This window comes from Delphinapterus leucas, chromosome 6 (assembly GCF_059928025.1).
Source record: "Delphinapterus leucas isolate spDelLeu-1000000601 "Yukka" chromosome 6, BTC_Dleu_Yukka2, whole genome shotgun sequence".
In the NCBI taxonomy this organism is placed as follows: Eukaryota; Metazoa; Chordata; class Mammalia; order Artiodactyla; family Monodontidae; genus Delphinapterus; species Delphinapterus leucas.
This window is the reverse complement of record NC_143134.1, coordinates 112,344,708-112,368,279: the sequence shown is the minus strand read 5'-3', so window position 1 is coordinate 112,368,279 and position 23,572 is coordinate 112,344,708. Positions and strand designations below refer to the sequence as shown.

Below are 23,572 nucleotides of genomic sequence, written 5' to 3'. Positions count from 1 at the left end.
GTCACTACCCAAGGTCACACAGCCAGAATGGGTCAACCTCAGCCCTAGGCTGGGCCCTTGGCCATGTTCTTTGCTATAACCTCTTCTCTGTGATGTTGATATCCACTTGCCTGTGTTTCACTGACCATCTTTTATGACATAGGAATGTATATTTTAGTCCCATAGCATCTGGAAAATAATGAGAATAATTTTTAAATGTAGCTGAAAAATATAGTACAGATGTAAATTAAATACCACTGATACTTCCCCTGGACTCTTGTCATTCCATTCGGGTTCATTTAAAGGAACAAATTCATTATTTCCCTACTATAGCAGTGAAGTTCCAAATTCTAAAACTACCCCACGGGCAAGAGTTTAGTTCTTCAGTGATTATTCACGGTGTAACCAGCCTTCCTAGGCTGTATTTATCATTTCATTAATTTGGTCAGAGTTTGTTCCTCCTTCCAGGAAAATGGTAATTGCATAGAGTCACTTTTGACTCAGAATTTCGAAGCATCACATTAACTTGTTTTTTTTTTTTTTTTTCATCTCTCACTATTAGCTCTTTACATTTTTATAGTCTAAGGATAGATTTTTTATTCTTTGATCAGACATGAAAAAAGAGACGGGCGGGATTATGGAGTCATTCATTCATTTATTCAACCAACATTTTCTGAACACCTCCAGTGTGCCGGCTGCTTTTCTAGGGGAGGGGCCAGAGCCGAGAAACAGCCCCATGAGGTCCTCTCTCATGGAGCTTGCTTTCCAAAGGAGGGGCAGACATTCAATAAGCACACAAAGAAAAAGTAGGAAAAAAATGCTATCATGCCACTGAGCATGGTAATGGGATAGCGATGGGGGCAGAGACGTGGTCCTTTCTCTGAGGTGCTCTCTGTGCACGGGGGGAGACAGATGTTTCAACAAATGGATTTAAACTCTGGCTTCTGGGCATTTGTGGGTTTAACATTTACAGTCTTGACTATTCTTGGGCAATATGGAGATCTGTGAAATGCAGCCATTTGTCATTTTGCTGAGGCGTAAGTTACCTTTTATTGTAAAGGAAAAGGTGTTTGCCTCCTGGTAAAATAATTTGGGCATCAACAAGTAGGTGAGGTGTGTGTTTGAGGGGAGTGCTGAGACTTCCCTGTGCTCATGGAATCAATGCACAGAGGTCTTATTTCATTTATGAATTCAGCAAACCTTTAACTTAGTGTCCGTTACCATCTGTGTACCTAAGAAGGAAAGCTGGGCGGCTCCATCCCTGCCTTTGAGAAAGGAGAGAAAGATGCACAGATACTTATAATACAGTTGGCCCTTGATGGTCACGAGGAACATTTCCAGAGACATTTGTGAATCCTTAAATTGACTACATTTAGACAGAAATGAACCAATTGCTCATTGGTCAGCTGGACCCATTCACTAGTTAAGTGACTTGCTAATTCACACCTGCCTCGGGGAAAGGGTGATTCAGGGTCATGCAAGGTGCTTTCCCTATGTCATCTCATTTCATCTTGGTGACAGTCGTGTGATCGGGATTCTCATCTCCCGATCTCACACGACCTTACCTGCCAGGCCTTCAGGACTGCCAATGCCAAGGGCCTACCATGATCCATCCTATGTTCTGTAGCACAGGCATGAAAGGCTGTGGGAACACGAACAGTTCAGATGCTGGGGGTCCTTGGATGCACCTTCTCGAAGGAGAGAGCACTAGACTGGGTCTTGCAGAAGGAGAGGAGCTCGTCAGGCAGAGAAAGAGGAGGTAGCAGGCAGAGGGAGCCACTGTGCAAAGGCATGAAGTATGAGAGCACGAACTATGTTCGGGCAAAACAGAGATCTGGAACATGGGCGGGGTGGGAAGTTGGCAGGAGGTGAATTTGGAAAGGAGGGTTGGAAGCAGCCCAGGACAGGCCGGAGCATTTTTGGAGGCAGGGCTGACAGGATTCCTGCTGGCTACGGTGGAGGAGGGAGGGAGAGAGGAATCAAGGATGCTCCGGGTTTTGGCCTGAGCCACTGGGGTGGAGCCTGGGAAGATGGGGTCGCCGATCTGTATTGCACAAATATCTCTTGGGGGACACTCCTCATGATGTACTGGACAGTGAGGGCTAGAAGGCTGTGGGGCCAGTCGACAGATGAGAAATGAGCGCCCTGACCCAAGCCGTTTGGCAGTGGAGCTGGAGAGAGGGGAATCAACCAGAGACCCTGCCTGGCTCGACTCAGCAGACCGGGGCGGGGTCACCGGGATCTGAGTGTGAAGTTGGAGGACTCACTCTTGCTGGGGTTGAGAGTGAAATGATTAACTGAGGTCAGGAATGCAGCCGGGAGAATAGATTTCAGGGGAAGGAAAGAAGTCCAGTTTGGAACAGGTTGACTTTTATTTTAGTTTAGTTTTTGGTTCAATTTGTATTCTTATTTTTCTTATTTTTTAAAAAATTTTTATTGGAGTATAGTTGATTTGCAATGTTGTGTTAGTTGGGACAGGTTGACTTTAAGTTACCTGGGGGACTTGCAGTTTGAACAAGTCTAGAGGCTTTTGGAGAGGTGTGACGAGAGGCTTTTTTTTTTTTTTTTTTTGGCGGTACGCGGGCCTCTCACTGTTGTGGCCTCTCCCATTGCGGAGCACAGGCTCCGGACGTGCAGGCTCAGCGGCCATGGCTCACGGGCCCAGCCGCTCCGCGGCACGTGGGATCTTCCCGGACCGGGGCACGAACCTGTGTCCCCTGCATCGGCAGGCAGACCCCCAGCCACTGCACCACCAGGGAAGCCCGTGACGAGAGGCATTTTAACACGGGCTGGGAAGCCAGACCACAGGTGTGCAAATTCCGCTCAGTCAGCTGAGTGGCCAGGACGAGGTACTCAGCCTCAGTTTCCTCTGTGTTTAAAATGGGGGCATTAGCAGCGCGTACACTACAGATTGAGAGGATTGTGTGAGAGATACACACATATGAAATCAGCAGGGCGCCTGGCACGCTGTCAGCGCTCAGTAAATGTTGGCTGTTGTCATCCTTGTCATTGTCATTCCCGATTTCATGGCCATCAGTGTGCATCGGGGGTAGTTGGGGCCATTGCGGAAGATGAGATCCGCCAGGTAGAGCGTGGTGAGCATGAGAGGAGAGGAGAGGGGAAAAAGCAGCCTCTACCTCCATTTCTTGCAGAAGCCGGTGCAAAGGCATGTTCTGGTATCCAGGGCTCACTTTTGTGATGGATGTGACTTGAAAGTTTCTCAAAATCCACTGCAATTTTAGAAGGTAAGGAGTAAGCCACCGTCTGTATCTGGCAATCCTGTGGTCCCCCTTTCACGAGAGCTCTTCTGAACACACGAGTAAGATAATGACAGGCTCAGCACAGTAAAAATGTTTTAATGCAGAAAAATGAGTGTGAACGTCAGAATCTGAAATGCATTAATTTTCAACATTGTGAGATTAATTGGCTCCCAAATATAGCCTGCTCCTGCCATAATTGGGCTTCTGGGGAGCTTCCAGCTTTCCTGTTACCTTTCGCCAACATTTCTGGGTTCGATGGTGAATCGTGTTTTAAGAAGTTAGTCATCTAATTAAAATTTTATTTCCAGTTTATATGAAATAGAAGAAGAAGGAATCATCAAATATTGATATTTTATTGGAGCCTGTTTCATACCTCGTGGTGACACAAAGGGTATCCAGAGAGGAGTAAGATCTCAGGCAGCTTGGGATCTGCAGGTGAAGGTAGCCTGGAAACAATGAAATCAACTCAAGGTGATAAGGGATGATAGTCCAAGCTGCTGTCAGAGCTCAGAGGGGAAAGTGTCTCCCTTTCCAGGGGAGTGTGGAAGCATCTCCAGAGAAGCTGACATTTGACCAGGGCCTTGAAGGATGTCAGGGAGAAAAGGGGAGGATGCCAATCTAAGCAGAGGCCAGTTAGGAGAGTGTCGCAATGGTCCAGGGAGAGCCAAGGAGATCTGAATCCGGCACTGACCCTGGGGACTGTTTGGAGAAAGCATTTACCTCTCCTATCGTGGCTGATGGGGTGTGGGCACGTGGAGAGGGATAAATCAGGAAAGAGAGAGGAGGTCATGGATCACAGATGGGTAGAACTCCAAAGGAGGGAGAGATGGGGAACAGAGGGGGATTGAGCATACAATTTCATGGAATTTAGAAATAGGATTTATGACCATCAATCAAACACATATTCGGAAAATCTAACATAGCTGTTACAAGCTCTTCGCTGGTAATCTGGGCTTTGAGACTGGATTAAATACTTGTCCTGTGTCATCGTTATAAACCTGAGAATGAGCCGGGTTGTCAGGTCCCAGTAAGGAAGGGAGGCAAGCCAGCCTGCTTGGAAGGGTGCAGGAGGGAAGGCCAGTGTCCCTTCTGGATGAATTACCTTCTCAGGTAGTGAAAGAGATGCACTCACCTCTCGTCCCCACCAGCTCACGCCCCTGTCTCCCTCTGCCCACTGCTCCCTCATCCTCCCCTGCGCTGAGTAAAAGTAGACCCTGCTCTGATGAACTGCTTTTCAGAGCTGTCATCACGTCTGCGGGGGGTCTGACCAGCAGCACAGGCTGTGCTGGTCCGAGAAGAGAAGCGGGGGACACCCAGGGGCACTGGGGATTTCTTTGGTGCTTGGCCTAGGGCTGGAGATTTGTCTTGTCTTTTCTGTTATGAAACTAAGAAAATTTTTTTTTATTACGAAATATTTTAAGCATTCAGAAAACAGTAGATATTTGTGCACTCCCAAGATTCTGCAGATGTGAACAATGCTGTCTTATCTACTTCGGATCTCTCTCTTTTTTAAAAAAAGAAATCAGGGGCTTCCCTGGTGGCGCAGTGGTTGAGAGTCCGCCTGCCGATGCAGGGGGCACGGGTTCGTGCCCCGATCCGGGAAGATCCCACATGCCGCGGAGCGGCTGGGACCGTGAGCCATGGCCACTGAGCCTGCGCGTCCGGAGCCTGTGCTCCGCAACAGGAGAGGCCACAACAGTGAGAGGCCCGCGTACCACAAAAATAAAAATAAAAAAATAAAAAAATAAAAAATAAAAAAAATAAAAAAAAAAAGAAATCATTTACAGATACGGCATCCCTTCTCCTCCCCGTCATCCCTGGCCCCAGGAACCACTGTGTTTTTTTACTTTCACAATGCATGTGTGTATTTGTAAACAGTACATAAGTATGGTTATTTTATCAATTTTTATATACATGATATTCTACTTGTATGCTTTAGCAACTAGCCTTTTTGTTCAACATTACGTTTCTGATATTTATCCAATATGATGAATTTGGATCTACGCTGGATCCATATTATTTAGCTGCTCCATAATATTTCATTTAATAAACCACAGCTTATCTATCACTTTCTTGTTACTTTATTCTAACTAAGGAAAAGACAGGTTGCTTCTCATCTTTGCTGTTACAAGCAGTGCTGCAGTGAACAGCCCTGCACACGTGCAAGAGTTTCTCAGAGATTGGCACCTAAAAGTGGAAAAAGACACCTTCTTTGTTGCTGGTCATTTTCTAACATCAGACTTTACCTGTTCGGCTTGCTGCTATATCCCTTGTATCAGTACCTACAGCAGTACCTGGTAAATGGTCAATAAACATTCATTAAAAGAATGAATATTGACAAATTACTCCCCAAGGTGATGGCACTAACGTACACTCCCACCCAGTTTGTAGGACTATTTCCATTTCCAACATTCTTTTTTCAAAATTTTCATTTTACTGGAGTATAGCTGATTACAATGTTGTGTTAGTTTCGGGTGTACAGCAAATTGATTCAGTTATACATATACGTGTATTCATTCTTTTTTCAAGATTCTTTTCTCATACAGGTTATCACAGAATATTGAGTAGAGTTCCCTGTGCTATGTGGTAGATCCTTGTTGATTATTTATCTTATGTATAGTAGTGTGTGTATGTTCATCCCAAGCTCCTGATTTATCCCTCCCCTCCAAGTTTCCCCTTTGGTAACCATAGGTTTGTTTTTGGTATCTGTTAAGTCTGCTTCTGTTTTATAAATAAGTTCATTTGTATCGTTTTTTAAGATCAGATTCCACATACGAGTGATATCGTCTGGTATTTGTCTTTCTCTGTCCGACTTCACTTAGTATGATCATCTCTAGGTCCATCCATGTTGCGGCAACTGGCATTATTTGGTTCTTTTTTATGGCTGAATAATACTCCACTGTACATATGTACCACATCTTCTTTATCCATTCCTCTGTTGATGGACATTTAGGTTGCTTCCACGTGTTGGCTATTGTAAGTAGTGCTGCAATGAACACTGGGGTGTATGTATGTTTTCAGATTATGGTTTTCTCTGTATATTTGCCCAGGAGTGGGATTGCTGGATCATACGATAGTTCTATTTTTAGTTTCTTAAGGAACCTCCATAGTGGCTGCCCCAATTTACATTCCCACCAACAGTGTAGGAGGGTTCCCTTTTCTCCGAACCCCCTCCAGCATTTACTGTTTGTAGACTTTTTGATGATGGCCATTCTGACCGGTGTGAGGTGGTACCTCATTGTAGTTTTGATTTGCATTTCTCTGATAATTAATGATGTCGAGCATCTCTTCGTGTGCTTTTTGGCCATCTGTATGTCTTCTTTGGAGAAATGTCTATTTAGATCTTCTGCCCCATTTCCAGCATTCTCGCCAACACTTGGTTATTAAACTTATTAACGTTTGCCGATCTAATACATATTAAATGGTGTCATATTGTTTCAATTTGTATCCCTGTGATCATTAATGAGATTGATGGTCTTTGCATAGATTTTGGGTCATTTGCATTGCTTCCTCTATGAATTACCTATTCATATTCTTTGCCATTCCTGTTTTCTTACTGATTCGTAGAAATGCTTTATTTAGTTTGGATTAAAACCCCTTGATGGTTATATGGGTTATACTTATGCTCACTCAAGCTGTAATTTGTCTTTTACATTATTTTACTTTGCCTTTTAATAAACAGAAGTTTTTCATTTTATGTAGAAGAATTTATTGGTCTTATTATTTGTTTGCTAAGAATGGTGGTTTTATTCTAATTCCTAATTCCTTTCTAGTCCTAATACTTTTTATTTCTCTTTAAACGTCTTTTTGCTCTAACGATTATGGAAGGCTTGCCTTGCTTCTGATTTTAAAGGGAATGCTTCTAACATTTCACCGCTGAGTATGATGTCAGCTGTGGGTTTTGGTAGAGATCTTTTATCAGGTTATTTTACACCATCCTTGAAAGCCGACAATAATCACTGGTAATGAGTGATATGTTGTTTTTTCATCTTTACTGGATTTGTTCCCAGATAGTCTCTTTGGTTCTTTCATTAAATTTATTATTTTTTTCTTTCCTAATCATTTTTCTTCCCTTCTGGTTTGGTTTCCTTTGTTTGAAATTTTAATTATTTGAAACATACTTGTTTCAGGATCTTGTGGTTTGCCTTGTCTTTTTTTTCAGGGAGGGCCGTCTCTTCTTGCTTTTCACGCTGAGTCTGTCTTTTGCTTCCATCGGCTTCCATTTATTAAGCAACTACTAAATGCCAGTAGAGTAGCGTGGGGAAAGGCCGAGTCCCTGGACTCCAGGAACTTGTCGCGTGATTCGTGCTCACTGTTTGCAAATCCCTTGCCCAGCAGGGATCCAAGAGCCCAGGATTTGGAGCCTGATGAATCGGGATTAAAATTCTGGCTCCATCAAGTACTAACTGTGTGCTATTAGCAAGTTACTTAACATTTCAAAGCACCCAGTTAACTTCTTCTATTGAAGTGAGCTAATAACAGCATCTACTTCATAGAGCGCATCGGAATGCGTGTGCTGTAAAATCCAGAGCACAGTATCTGGCGTATAGTGAGAGCCAACCAAAAAGAGCTGTCGTTTTATTATCCGTGTCCACTTTCCCATTTGATCCGCACAATTGCTTAATGAGATAGATTATTATTACTATTTGACAGATGTTATAGGAGCATGTGGAAATATTGAGTAGAATATTATTAAAATGTTGATTTTTTTATTAATGTATGTAAAAGAGCTTTGATAAATGTAAAACACCACGCAGATGGAAGGGAATGACATTCTCTGGAATGGTTTAAACCCAAGTTCTTATTGACATATAGAGGTGTTGTTACAGGAATTTAAAATCATACAGAAGACCCAGAGAAACAGCCTAGCGTGTCTGAAGAGGAGGGAGCAGAGAAAGGATTGCAAATTTCACTTAATGATAATATTAGGTGTTACTACTATGTTATAAAAAGCCTATAGGATGATGTAAATATTTCAAAAGTATTTGCATATCGTACCAATTCATTTTAAAATGTATGGTTTACATACATAGAATGCATGGGAAGGAAACACACTAAGAGTGATGACCCTTAAGTCATCTATAAGTAAGGTTACAGATAATTTTAATTTTTTCTTTAAGTTTTTTTGTGTTTTCCACGTTTCTACAATGAGCCTGCTCTGGGAAGGAAAGTGGGGAGCCAGAGCCTGCCTGTCAGACCTGTGTGAGGGCGGCTTGGCTTCAAGTCTCAGAGGACTTGGGGCTGATGGGACCCCTTACTTACTGGCACATGCGGGAGCTGGGGTCCTTAGAAACGCAGCACCTGGGCCTCGGAAGGCAGGAGAAAAGTAGAATCTTGTCGCCTCTCTTTCTACAACCCAACTAATACTAATGGTCTGGATTATATATCCTCTTGTGAGCCTTTGATGGTTGGGCTGCTCTCCAGCCTCTTACCTTTGGTTCTTCAAGCAGGGAGGGTCTAACTGCATTGGCCAAACCATCCTTTGTGCAGGTATCTTTTGTTTTTTGGGTTTTCTTAATTTTTAAATTTATTTTTATTTATTTTTTTTAAAGACTTCAAAGAGGCTTTAATCAAAATATTTAGAGGATATATCTTCTCCAATAATTTTAGAATCACCATTTTAAAACATCTTTCTATGCTTACTTTACCTGTTCACAAAAGTAAATAAATTTCTGTAGCTTAATCCAAACTAATAACTACTGGCATTTTATTTTATTTTTCTGTTTGTTAACTTGTTTTAGACTTGTTGAGGTTTATTTTTATATCAAAGGATAGTACAAAGTTTACCATACACCATTAACCTAAATACGATAAATTTAACCTTCTAAACGTGCAATTGCTTGCTCAGAGATAGCTCTGCAGGTAGTTTTGCCACGTAATGCCAAATTGCCCTCCTCAAGGGTTCCATCAGATTACAGCCCCACTAACAATGTAGGAGAGCACCTGTTATCCCAAGCTTTGGGGAACATAGCATATTGCCAGCTGATCTTGAGTTTTGATGCTCTAATAGTTGAGAAATGGATCGCAGTGTAGTTTCATTTGTATTTAACTATTCTGAGTGAACTTGAACATTATCTCATATGTTTAAGGCCTTTCTAAAATCATTTTATATTGTTTTCCATAATTTTTTTCATTTCTCTATCATATCTCTCGTCTTTTTTCCCCCTCAATTTTAAGAGTTATTTCATATTGTTCTTTTTTTAATTTTATTTTATTTATCTTTTATACAGCAGGTTATTAGCCATCTATTTTATACATATCACAGTGTATATATGTCAATCCCAATCTCCCAGTTCATCCCACTCCCCCCACCACACCCCTGTTTTCGCCACTTGGTGTCCATACGTTTGTTCTCTACTTTTGTATGGTAGTTCGTTCAGTCTCAGCCAGTCACCAATTATACAAGTTACTACCTGAGGCCGCTTTTCTCAAAATAGCCAGTATGGGTCAGTGTACCTGGAGACTTGGTGCTCTGTCCAGGTGTGGGCAGCTGGTTCTCACCCAGCTCTCACTGGGAGCCAGGCACCGTACTCTGCATTACAGGCTTGATTTCTTTGAGCTCTTCTCTCAGTTCATCCAGGTACCTAAGCCAGAAACCATGGCGTTTCCCATGAACTCTCAATGAGTCTTCTTGAGTTCGCCTCCTAGAGAGCCCTTAATTCTCATCCAAGTCACCATCCTTTCTAGTTTGGCTAACTCTAAGAGTCTCATAACTTATTTTCCCCTCACCCGATCTTTTCTCCATCCATGTTATTCAGCCCGAGTGATCCTTTCAAAACTCAGCTCTAACTGGTTTAGGCTCCTGCTTAAAACCCTTCCCATGGCTTTTCATTTTCTCATGGGCTACAGATAAAACCATTTTAAATGCCTGCCAAGGCTTTGCGTGATCTAGTCTAGACTAGTGGTTCTCAAAGAAGGTCCTGGGACCCTCAGGGCTCTCCAGGGTCTTTTCAGGATACCCGCAGGGTCAGAACTATTGTCATCATCATAATACCAAGATATTCTTTGCTTTTCATCGTGTTGACTTTTGCAGTGATGGTGTAAAAGCAGTGGCGAGTAAAACTGCTGGCTCCTTAGCACTACTGAAGACAGTGGCACCAAGCTATATTTGTCACTGTGTTCTCCACTGCCTCCTACTTGCTCACAGTTTAAAACAAATGAACAAAAAAACCAGGATCACTTAAGAAAGTCCTTGATGAAACAGTGCAAATTATGAACTTAATTATATCTCAGCCCTTGAGTATGCTTCTTTTTAATATTCCATGTGGCAAAATGGCAAGTCAGCTTAAAGCAATTCTGCTGTGTCTGATTGTTTGGGTTACAAGCTGAACTAACCCCTTTTGTCGTGGAATGATTGGAAAGTTCTTTTTCATGGAAGGAACAATTGGCAGACAAACTATAGTTATTCAGATTTGGGCATTTGGCAGACATTTTCTTGAAACTAAAAGAAGTGAGTTTCTCATTTCAAGGAAAACAACCAACAGCATTTGCCGCCAATGATAAAATTAGAACGTTTATGCAAAAAATTAGAATTTTAGAAAACTTGTATCTGCCACCATGAGCTTAACAGCTTTGCAGTGTTTAAAGATTTTTTTTCTGATGAGATGAGTGGCACTATTAAGGAAGGCAATTTTCTGGTTTCATATAACGAGCGCACAGTGTTTGGAGGGTCTGTATAAACCAGTGTTCTCCAAATGTCCAACGCACGGTGGTGTAAAACTGCATAAGCAGAAGATCCACTTGCAGCGTAGGGATGGATCAATGGGTTTTCCTGACATGGTATGAAAAATTCATTGACCTGGTTTTGCCTTCCACATTGCGACTGACCTTTAAGAAAGCGCCACTTGACAAGATTTTGGTGTGTGCCAGGTTCCCTTCATATACTTCAACCCCAAACATATCACAGCAGACGCTGTAGACACAGATAGGAGAATCCTATCTTTCATTAAGGCAGACATTGGAGAGATTGGCAAAAAACGTTAACACGGTGCTACTCCTTCACTATGTTTTTGGTGATGTGTTGGAAAAAAAAATATTTTTCACAAAATATGTTATTAGCATTAACATGTAATGAGTTTACTAATTGCTATTTTTAAATGAATAGTTTTTAAAGTTGTCTGTTTTCATTTCTATTATGGTAAATTGATAAAGGACTCCTGAGATCCCAGAATTTGAGACCCGCCGATCTAGACCCTAGATCTAGAGATCCAGATCTCTAGCCTCTCCTTACATCATTGCTAATATCCCCTGAGCTCTCTCCAAACTATCTTCTTCCCATCGTTTCATCAGTTCCTCCAGCCTGACTCCCTTTTGCCTCGGGGCCTTTGCACATTCACTTCCTTTTGCCCAAAATGTATCTGTTCCCTATTCTCTAATATTCTCTTATTAGCCTCTACTCACTGTTACCATCACAGCTCAGGAAGGCCTTCTCTTTCCCTGTAGCCATCGTATCCATTCTGATTCCCTCCCTCCCATAGGCTCCATGTTAATATATTTCGTCTGTGTTCTTTTACTCTTGCCTTCAGACTTAAATTCTGGTTATGTCCCTCCTTTGTCATTTCCCCTTTGTACCTATTTTAAAAGTACCACCTCCTCAGTTGTCTGTTGTATTCCAGTAATCACCACCTGTCTGATTCAAAAGAGAGGAAAAACTAACTGACATTTCAATGCTAAGGGAGCCAACTGATCAATCTTTTTCCCTGAGATTTCATACATTTTTAAGAGGGTTCTCACATCCTTCTTTACACGCTCCGGTGTAATTTACTCTGTGGTTTTTTTCAACTCAGGAAGAAAAGCATCTGCATTTTGTCATTAATGAGGCCGATTTTCCTGTCTCTTGTAGTTCCAAGTCCCTGAAGTATATGCTTATTTTTTTGTATCTGCCAAAGTTCCCATTTTAATGGTACATCATCTTTTCTCTGAGCTCCAACCCCTTGAAGTGTAAACTCAGACCTCACCTATCCTCAGGATCAGAGGGAATTAGCCTTATTATTCGATTTTTCTTTGCAAAGAAAAAAAAGTGGGTTATCTAGATCTATCAGCCTGCCGTCCTGCTCTGAAAGGTTTGACAAGCTTTTCTTTTTGAACTGCTAAGGAAGCCTTTGTAACAGCATAGGCTATCTGTGCTGTCGGTGAGGAAGGTCTGGGAATGCAGCTTCTGGAGGCTAATGATGCGGGGCCTCTTTTCCTCCTGGGACCTGGTTTTCCCATTTGTGAAATGAACGGGCTGGATGTTCACTAAAGCTCATCCTGCCCTAAGACTGTGTCATCCAAATGCATCCTGAGAACCTGGTACCCTCCCCGGCTGTGCTTGCAACCGAGGAGGGATACAGATGCAGGAGAAAACAAGCCTGTGTTTCCAAAGAAGAGTACAGTGTCTTTGGAAACCAAATATTTAAATCTCTGAAAACACTGGGTGCAATATAGAATGATATTCATTCAGCTGACCCTGAACCACGTGGGCTTGAACTGCGAGGGTCCACTTAGAGGTAGATTTTTTTCAGTAGTAAATTCTGCAGTACTACAGGATCCATGGTGGTTGAATCTGGGGATGTGTAGGAACCTAGTGTATGGAGGACTGACTATAAGTCATACGTGGATTTTCCACTGCTGGGAGTGTAGGCACCTCTAGCCCCCAAGTTGTTCAAGGGTCAACCGCATTACATATGTGTATCTATATATTTTTTATACATACACCTTGTGCCAAGCCCTTTGCTACCGTCCTCCTGGGCCAGGGTGGAGGCAGATGAGGAGAATATGAAGGTCAGGAACTCACAGGGTTGTAGTGGAGACAAATGAATATCCAGCGCACTAGACCCTACGACTCAACATGCAGGACACAGGCTGTAAGAAAGGAGAGAACAGGAGGCCCTCCGAGTGTGCAGACATCACTGAGAAAAGCTGCACAGGGGGATGGCAAGAGAGGGGCCAGGACTGGCCCCAGAATTTCTGTGCTGAGAGTGCGGTGGCGCCAGTGGAACCCTCTGGAAAACGGGCAGCTGGACCGAGGCGTGGGAGAGGTGGCCTAGTCCGACGGGACAAGGCCCTCTAAAAGGATCCTCTGCCGTGTTTCGAGGCCTATTTCCAATGTTTGCCAAATTGTTTACAGTTCACGGACGTTTTAGTTCTATCTGAAGTGGCGGATTGAATATTATAGGCTGGAAAGGCAGGGGTGGGATGGTGTGGGAGCATGAAACTTGAGAACCTATGATATGACTCCCCCTCCAACAAGAAGTCTAGTAAGAGAGCAGCTAATTTTAACCTTTCAGCCACTTAGCTTCCTCCGTGTCTATTGGGAGAGGTTTGCATGCCTGCGAGGGGCTCCGAGGACATCAGCGGCCTGGTGCTATTAGCATGTGCTCTCTGCCCCGAGCGCATTAGATCATTACCGAGTGCTCTCAGCGTTTGACAAATGGGACAGCTGCTGCTCAGGCGATTTCTTCGTGAAAGACTGAGCCAGGTGGAGTGGGAAGATAGCCGGCCTCACCCAACAGGGAAAGCTAATACTAATCATTAGGTCTTTGAACCTTGCCGTGTTACCAATTAATGGTAGAAGAAAGTGAAACCAGCAATTAGATGGATTCCAACCCACTGGCTGGGCTTCCCTCTTTGAGTGCCTCCCGTCTCCTGACTGTGTAAAGCTGAGTACAAATTCAGCTACTTGGAAGAAAGGCAGCGAGGGATTATAACACTTTTAATGTTGATGGCTGTCATCTACTGAAAACATTAAATGAGCACTTGCTATGTGCTAGAGTCTGTGCTAGGAGATGGGCATTTATATATAAATTTATCCTCACAACTGCCCTGTGAGGTGTGGATAGCGTAACAGCTCCAGTTTAAAGATGCAAAGATCAAAGCAGAGGGACTTCCCTGGTGGCTTAGTGGTTAAGAATCCGCCTGCCAATGCAGGGGACACGGGTTCGTGGCCCGTCCGGGAAGATCCCACATGCCGTGGAGTGGCTGGGCCCGTGAGCCATGGACGCTGAGTCTGCGCGTCCGGAGCCTGTGCTCCTCAACGGGAGAGGCCACAACAGTGAGAGGCCCGCGTACCACAAAAAAAAAAAATCACAGAGGTTGTCTCTAGTAGGCTAAAGGTTTTTTTTTTGTCCAAATGAAAAGACATGAGTCATTTTATACTAGTGTGACAAATGTATGTTGTATGTATATATAAAATTGAATAAAAGTTTTAAAGAGAATCTATCATGACTGCAAAGAAGTAGCATCACATTTTCTGGAAGTTGTAGTCCTTACCAGGGAGCGGTTGACTGAGAGGTGTTTCTGGAACAGAATTATTGATCTTTCTAAATCACAGACACCATGTATCCCATGCCCCTCTCTACCCACCCCCCCTTCCGTGGTTCTTGATCATCTACTGTGATCCTTGAAGATTGTGGTCCCTGGAGCATCCCCATTGAAATCACCTGGCTACATATTCAATAATATCAAAGTCTCTTGGTTTGAGGCTAGAAACATGCATTTTAATAAGCTCCTTGGGTGATTTCTTAAGCACACCAAAGTTTTGAGGGTTATCGGCCACCACAGTGAGATCCAAACCCAGTTCCACGGGATATACAAGAGCCTCCGTGACCAGGTCTTGCCACCTTCTCCACGTGACCTCCCACCACCTCCCAGTCACCCCGACTGTAGTACCGGACGATGGTAACTGGCGACCCAGCACTGCAGCTGCTCTTCCTTGTCTTCAGAGCACTCCTGCAACACTGGAGTCAGCTCTGCCCAGCTGACTCCTCAACTTCCATCAAGGTCCTATTCACGACCATAGCCCGCAGAAGTCTTCCCTGCCTTCTCTTAGCTTCAAAAATTGTCCATTTTCTGTGCTCTTGTAACACTATTTTTGCCCCCAAATTATTGGTCTACATATCCTTTTCACCCACAGACAATGAACTTCCTGGGGGCAAGGCAGGGATCTCATACGACTCCAGTGCTGTGCCTGGCCCTTAGCAGGAGCTCCATCAATGCTTTTCCGAGACCTAATGATCTAAAGGGTTGCGTCAGAGTTCAGGGAGAGGCAGTTTGTAGAGGATCATGGTGCTGACATTTGCTGAGCAAAAATTGTCCCTGTGAAGGTCAAATTCCAGGGGGAGGTGTAAAGAGTGACAATAAAAATATCTATCTATTGTCTACCACCTATCTATTTATTATCTATCATCTATATATTATCTATTTATCTACCTATTACCTACCTATTATCTATCTATCTATCTATCCAGTGTCTATCTAGCTATCTATCTGCATAAATAGACACACAGAGCACATGCTCTGTGTCAGACACTGCTGCAAGCTCTCCAAGCGCTATTTCAGTTCATTTCTACAGCAGTGCTGTAGGGTGAGGCACTACTGTTTCTCCATTTCTACAGCAGTGCTGTAGGGTGAGGCGACTGAGGCTTCGGGACACGCTGCGGTGTGCCTAAATCTAGCTACACTGGTAGGATCCAGAACCTAGTCTGTCTGATCCCAAAGCTGCTGCTCCAGCCTGGAGGAGAAAGAGCCACTGGGGGGAGATGCCAGGCCGCAGGGTGACTGGGCAGGGAGACACAGTCCACTGACCAGCCCTGAGATGGGACATAAGCTGCTTCTCCCCTGGCCCCGAGCATCAGATTCCTGGCCCGTGCGACAGGTGATGGATGCCCCCTCGGAGGGCTTAGGGCGGGGGGAAACTCCTCTCTGTGACATCCTTAGCCTGGTACCTGGTACCCAGCTGACACAGAGTAGATGCTGGCTACTGTTCCCACCGTGGGGTGATGCTGAGAATGAAAGGAATCAATGAACATAGTATTTCCTTAGTAAACTGGATGGCACTGAACAGGAGAAGGGAGGCGTTGTTTTCAGATTCTAAACCACAGGTAGGCCAGCAGAGACCAGGGGACCCAGTGGAGAGAGCACGTGGACAGCAGTGAGAGTTTCGAAGCATCTGGCTCTCTCTGCCCCACGCCTCCTGCTGGAAATGGGACGGGGGGGCAGCACAGGGCCGTTCCTGGCAGTGGACCCCAGACCTGGGCCCCTCTGAAACCGCTTCACATCTAAAAAATCGTGGCTACTTCCTGGCAGGCGTGTGTGAAGGGGAACTTCAAAGTGTGTGTCAGGATCCCCTTATGGTTCTAAAGATTAAAAAAAACCCTCAAGAGACAAAATCACCTCAGAGCCTTCACATGGGTAAACTGGTATCTTTTTGAGAGGAACACAGAACCTGAGAGATTGATATGACAGGATTCTCAGAGCTCCCGTGGCACAAGAAAAATGGGAAGGAAAGATGAATGCTTTATCTTCTGAAGAGTGGCCCGTGCCTTTCATCCGGAGATTAGAGGCCCTGGATGCCAGGCTCCCTCCCCGTAATGGGTGACGATCTTCAGCAAAGGAGGGGGTTGGAGGAGGGGAGCGGGGAATTCATTCGTTCCACAAGCCCGCCCTGCCCTGAGCAGATGCTGCTCCAGGCCCTGGACTCGGCTCTGTGCACAGATTCAGAAGACCAGAGCCTGCGGCTGCGGCCCACATGGTCTGGCCCAGAGGCAGCCAGGGAGCCCCCGAAGAGTCTTGGTACAGGAAGCTCTGGGCACCTAGGGAGGAAGCAGCTTGCTCTGCCTGGAAGTGTCCGGAGGGCTTCCCGGAGGAGGCATCCCTTGAATTTGAAGTATGAGTAGGCGTTTACGAGAGGAAGAGAAGAGGGCGGCCCAGGCAGAGGGGAGGGCAGAGCAGAGGCTCTGAGTCATGAACACACCTGGCGGGTTCAGAACACGGTGAGGATTGTCGGGATGAGGCGGACAGGGCAGCCAGGAGGCCGGTGAGGCTGGCAGAGAGCCGGGCTGTGGGAGGCCCGCCCACCTGGCCTGGGAGCCCGGGCCCCGGGGCTGAGCCCCTGGGCTCCAAGCAGCCAACCTGCACGGAATGACAGAGTCACTTTCTCTGGGTTAAAAATATAGCTTTTTCTAAGCTCCAGCCTTGGGGGAAAACCACGCAGCCTCTTTTGTCACGTTCTTCGGTGCCTCCGTCTTTCCTTCAGAAATGCCGTGGTAGAAGATTGGAACTGAAATTCTGCTGGATATATTAGAGATGCAGAAAAAAGAGGCTTTCAGAGATAAGCCAACCACCTAGGTCTCACTGCGCCTCTCCTGCAGCCGAGCCTGGTCTTCTCATCATAATGAGAGAGAATTCTTATCATAAGACAGGATCCAATATAGTTGGATTAAAACAGGTCGAAAAGAAACAAAATCAATATTTTGCCATTTGTTTCATCATATAGAGCCTCCACACCTGCTTTCAGACACTTTGGTGAGCGCTCCGCCCCTTGTAACACATGACAGTCTCAGGGAGAGTTGGAGGAAATCTCCAGAACGAATTTTAGATGATAAAAGTAGCTGGGCTTGATGATTTTGCCCAGGTTAAAAAAGAAAAAAAAAAAGGCTGTTATCCCCACAGGTATTTCGGCAGGAAATTGCCTGGGCCTGTCGTTTCTCTCCTCTTTCTGGAAGCGCCCAATTTCACTCTGACTCCTGCCTTCCCATCAGGGCTCTCCCCAAAGCTATTCCCTCCACCTGCCGTCTTCTGTTTAATGTTCACACTTCTTGTCCTCCTCTGCAGAACCCTCCTCACCTGTTCCCCCAGCCCCGTGTCTTGATTTGCCAAGGCTTTTTCATTTTCCTCTGAAAGGCTGCTTCTCAGCATCTTCTAACTCTGAATTTACATTATGATGAAAACAAACAAGCCAGCAAACAACACTTAGCAGGGTAGGGAACTCAGGAAATTGAGAAAAAAACCACAGCTTGGTCTCTGCCCCCCTCCCTGCCCCGCCTTGGAAATCAGCACCATTATGGAGCTGGGAAGGGAGGAAACATTCTAGGGTCCAATCCAATGACGTCGCTAGGTGCTGAGCACCTACTACGTGCCAGGCCCTGTGTCCAGTACTGGGAGCCGGAGAGGTGGGTGCCAACCCCAGCTGGGTTAGGGTTAGGGTTAGAGTTGTCTGGGAAGACTTTGTGCAAAACCAGTCGCTACTCTAGCACGAAAGCAAATGCCACTGAAGGAGGAATTCTCTCACTTAAGGACCAAAACGAGAGTGTCACTTCCCAAGAGCTAAGGGAGGCTGTGTGACCTGGAAAGAAAGCTCCAGCTGGAGCCAGACAGACCAGGTTGAGCCCCGAGTATCTAAAATAACGCTAAAAACAAAATTTTGAAAAAAATGAAAAAACAAAAAACCCCACCTCCAACCCCAACTTCTACCAACAAAGTTACTGCTTCTCTAGACTATGTCGACTTACGGGTGAGCCTTTAATATCTTCTTGTCATGTACAAGCTCTTTGAACTCTTCCTTTTTTGTAAAAAAAAAAAAAAAAATTATTTATTTATTTTTGGCTGCTTTGGGTCTTCGTTGCTGTGCGCGGGCTTTCTCTAGTTGCGGTGAGCGGGGGCTACTCTTCATTGCAGTGCGCGGGCTTCTCATTGCAGTGGCTTCTCTTATTGTGGAGCACGGGCTCTAGGCGCATGGTCTAGAGCGCAGGCTCAGTAGTTGTGGCGCACGGGCTTAGTTGCTCTGCGGCATGTGGGATCTTTCCGGGCGTGAACCCGTGTCCCTTGCATTGGCAGGCGGATTCTTAACCGCTGTGCCACCAGGGAAGCCCCCTCTGCCGATTTTTAAGTGACGGTGTGGCCTGAGCTTTCCCTCACATCACTATGCCATCCTCCTGATCATTCTTAGTGACTAGATTCTATTCCAGGGGGAAGTTGTACCGCCATTTCCCCTATCACTGGACGCTTATGTGGTGGTCAGCTTTGTTCTGCTCTGAATAAAACCCAGCTCTGGAATGACTGGGTCCAAGGGAATGCTTATCTTTAAAGATCTTGCTGCAAAGTGCAAGATTTTGCTTTTCCGAAGGGCTGTCACCACTCTCTTTGCCACCATTCATGCCTGTGTGTGCCCCCTCCCCTGCAGAGCATTAGGTGCTGCCTTTATAAAACTAGTTGCCAATTTAGGGTGCAGAAGGTCATTAAATATACTGTATCTTCGGTTGTTAATGAGTATGAACATGTTTCCAGGTAACTGTTTATTTTATGGGACTTGGAAAATTATCTGCCTATATCTCTTGTCCATTTAGCCATTGGGATCTTGAGGTTTGACACAAACACACACACATACGCACTCAGCACAGATATTAACCCTTTGCCCCGAATCCTGAAAACCCGTATTTGGATGTGACCAGGCAGAGGTGATTACAGACCCTACTTGACAAATACGCAGCAATGGGTACCTGTTTGGGGCACTAACTTCCGGAAACCCTCTGGCAGCCCCGGCCATCACCTGTGATAGTGATAGGGAAAGTCACAAACTTGCAGTTAGCATACAAGGTCTTTCTGCTGACTCCAGGGGAACTGAAATGTCCCTGTGGGCTCTATGTCTCCACTGGCCCTAGGCCAGCTTGCTTCCAAGGTGGTTACTGGTCGAATGTAGCATTTTGCAAACTTGAGGACTTCAAGGCCCCAAGAATACTTTCAGGAACTCCAGTGAGAAATGCCACATTAAAAACTCAACAGTTGAGGTGATTACTTGGCTCCAAGGCTACAGATAACTAGCTTAAGTGCACACAAAGGAAATTGGGGGACAGCAACATACTCGTTTTACATTTTTTAAAAAGAGTTTCAATAAAATGAAAACAGAAGGGTAAAATCCTTGAGGAGTACTCAGGGATCTTGCAAGAAACGCTGGTCTGAAGGCTATTTCCTAAGGATTAGCATTACCCCAGTCAGTATAGATACACAGCTGTTTCCACTCAGCCGGTTCTCAGCAGCAGCTGAAGTTTAGAGAGCACCGACTGTCTGCCAGGGTGCTTGCTAAGCTCCTTAAAGGTGTTATCTCAGAATCCTGGAAACACAGACGAAAAGGGCTTAGTGTGTGAGGGTGTCCGGCTTCCCTGGGTTCCTCTGTGAGCTCAGAGACGGCTCTCCAGGGCAGACCATCAGCCCCTCTTATCCATTTCTCAGCTCTCCTTCCTTCCAACTGAGGAGGCAGCCCTGAACATCTAAAGTTTAGGATTACTCCCTTTACCTGGCCCCAGGCTTTGCTGCAGGACTCTCTACCCTTCTCGTCCATCTGCTTTGCTCCCACTCTCTATTTTTGATCCCCTGTTCCCTCTTTGTCTCACCATCCCCACTCGGAGTGCCTCCTAATTCGATGACTAAAGCTGAAATTCTCAAGGTGCTGAAAAAAATACACAAATAAATCAGCAGGTGCCGGAATTCCTCCTAAGGGGGACTCAAACCTGGGGAGGGATTACTGAGGTTTAATTTACACAACAGCTGTGCTTCTGAAAGAGTGTGTAAATCAGTCCAGGGGTAATAGAAAGACACTAGGAAAAAAAATTGTTACTTAGAGGAATCCTATGGCGAGCTCTTTTGTAAAGCAAATCTTACTGATCCTTCAAGGTCTGGCTCTGATGTCACCTCTTCCTTGAAGCTCTCCCTGATAATCCCCTCTCTCCCCTACCTGGATTAGTTACTCCTTCATACCCAAGTGCCCTTAGGATACCGGTGATGCCTCAACCCAGCACGTGATCCAACGTGCCTTGTGATATAAATAGATCTTGGCACAAAAAAAGGTGTGAAGTGAATGTTTTGTTGAGTCAATGAAAGAAGGAACCAGTGAATTAGACTCAATTCCCTGAAGGAAAGAAGTATATCTGATTTAACTTTTTTTTTTTTTTTGCATACAACCAGCAAGGGTCTTCCACTAGGAGCTCCCTCTTCCTGCTCAGCAGATACTTGGATGAGTAAACAACTGAAAACAAATTAGCCTCTCTTAATTTATCCCTTGTGTAACAACAAAGAGATAACATTTTAAGATTATGAGAAATTTGTTGGCAGAAATCAAAAGCGTGAGCATGCCTTACAGGCAGTTCACATATTAACTGGATGTCCTGTTCTCCTTACCTTCCCCGGGAAAGGGGTCCTGGGCCCTTTGTATTGGGTGAGGGTTTCCTCCTTTGAGAACAGTTCCTCTCCTATGATGCGGCTGCTTACATTCATATCATGCATGAGCCTGAAATGACCATGGTTCTGTTTTGGTGGCATAAACATGGGGGCTATAATCTTAGCTACTGGTCTTTGTGTCACAGCAGACCCACAACAGTTTCCAGAGGGAAATCTTGGCCTTGGCCACAGATCCTCCCTCGGCCCACTCCTGTTGAGATGGGGTGGCCATCTCTTCAAGTACAAGTCTTCTTAGATACATCAACTTAAGAAAAGGATTTCAACCCTACCCTTTGGTTTGATTGACTACGGAAGAAAATAGCTTGGGTCCAAATTTGCAAAATAGGCTGCCTACATCCCAGTGATTTGCTGCCTAGTGACGTCCCTAATAGTTTACTAGAAGGATATGGGTCTAGATCAGTGGATCAAGCCAAACCATCAGAAGGCTTTACTCTTGTATACCATCGTTCCACCTGCCTTTCTTGACTCTGCTTTGGTACTTGACCTGCGGTGAGAGACTTTAGAAGAAGCATTGATTTTATTTATTGTCACTTTGTTTATTATTATATATTTATACGTGGGCTCAGTAGTTGTGGACCGTGGGTTTAGTTGCCCCTCAGCATGTGGGATCTTAGTTCCCCGACCAGGGATCGAACCTGCGTCCCCTGTATTGGAAGGCGGATTCTTTACCACTGGACCGCCAGGGAAATCCAAGAAGCGTTGATTTTAAATTTACGTTGTATGTGTAAAGGACCTAAAACAGCGCTTGGCACATAGTTAAATAGTATTGAGGTGTCAGCTGGTAATGTTATCGTTGATATCACCATTTGTGTTATTGTTGGGATGTTGTTGAGGACATCATGCCCTACATCACTTGCTGTCTCACCACGGGAGAAATTGCTCTCCAGCATCAGTTCCAGGAAAAGCTGGGCTTTTCCTTGAGCAACTGGTATGTCTTCTGTATTGTAACATCTGTTGTCAAAGTGCATGTTTCAGCTTTTCTGTGTCCCTCTTTCCTTTGGCTATCAGGAAGCTTGGGGCCAAATTTGTGACTACCCCACTCCTGCCAGCACCTGTGCAGACCCTGGAAGCCTGTGTCTCTCTGTGCTTAACTTCATCCTTAACCTTATCTTTTGATGCTACCCAGGCTCTTCATCTACCCCTATTTACATGTCGATCCCTATTTAAAGAAAGCATTTTAGGGCTTCCCTCGTGGCGCAGTGGTTAAGAATCCGCCTGCCAATGCAGGGGACACGGGTTCGATCCCTGGTCTGGGAAGATCCCACATGCTGTAGAGCAACTACGCCCTTGGGCCACAGCTACTGAGCCTACGCTCTAGAGCCCACGAACCACAACTACTGAGCCCACGTGCCACAACTACTGAAGCCTGTGCACCTAGAGCCTGTGCTCCGCAACAAGAGAAGCCACCACAATGAGAAGCCCGCGCACCGCAACAAAGAGTAGCCCCTGCTTGCTGCAACTAGAGAAAGCCTGAGCACCGCAACAAAGACCCAACACAGCCAAAAATTAAAATAAATAAAATAAATAAATTTATAAAAAAGCAAAAAGAAAGCATTTTATCTATCTATCCACCTGTCTGTCATCTATCCCTGTAAGTCACTCCATAGTCTTTTTTATTATTTATTTATTTTGCGGTACGCGGGCCTCTCACTGTTGTGGCCTCTCCCGTTGCGGAGCACAGGCTCCGGACGTGCAGGCTCAGCACCCATGGCTCACGGGCCCAGCCGCTCCACGGCACGTGGGATCCTCCCAGACCGGGGCACGAACCCGTGTCCCCTGCATCGGCAGGCAGACTCTCAACCACTGCGCCACCAGGGAAGCCCCATAGTCTTTTTTAAAAAGAACATGTATGTGTTTCTTTTTTTCTAAAACCAACATTTTAAAGTATTTCAAAGGGATGAAGCAGCCCAAGTGTCCATCAACCGATGAATAGATTACCAAAATGTGGTATATTCCTACAATGGAATATTATTCAACCTTAAGAAGGAAGGAGATTCTGCAGTATGCTACAACAGGAATGCAACTTGAGGACATTATGCTAAGTGAAATAAGCCAGTCACAAAAGGACAAATACTGTCTGATTCCACTTACAGGAGGTGCTTAGAGTCGTCCAAATCTCAGACAGAAAGTAGAATGGTGGTTGCCAGGGGGTTGGGAGGAATAGGGTGTAGAGTTTCAGATTTACAAAAGGAGAAGAGTTCTGGGGATGGATGGCGGTGATGGCTGCACAGCAATGTGAATGGACTTCGTACCACTGGACCGTACACTTAAAACCGGTTAAGATGGTAGATGTTACGTGTATTTTAATACAATTTAAAAACCCACAATGTTTTAAAGTATTT

General features: G+C 45.0%; 1 protein-coding gene across 5 annotated transcripts in view; it reads left to right on the top strand.

Annotated features, from left to right (window-relative positions):
* TTLL11 (tubulin tyrosine ligase like 11) overlaps positions 1 to 23,572 on the top strand; it is a 269,679-nt gene that overhangs the window by 132,591 nt on the left and 113,516 nt on the right. The window lies entirely within an intron of this gene.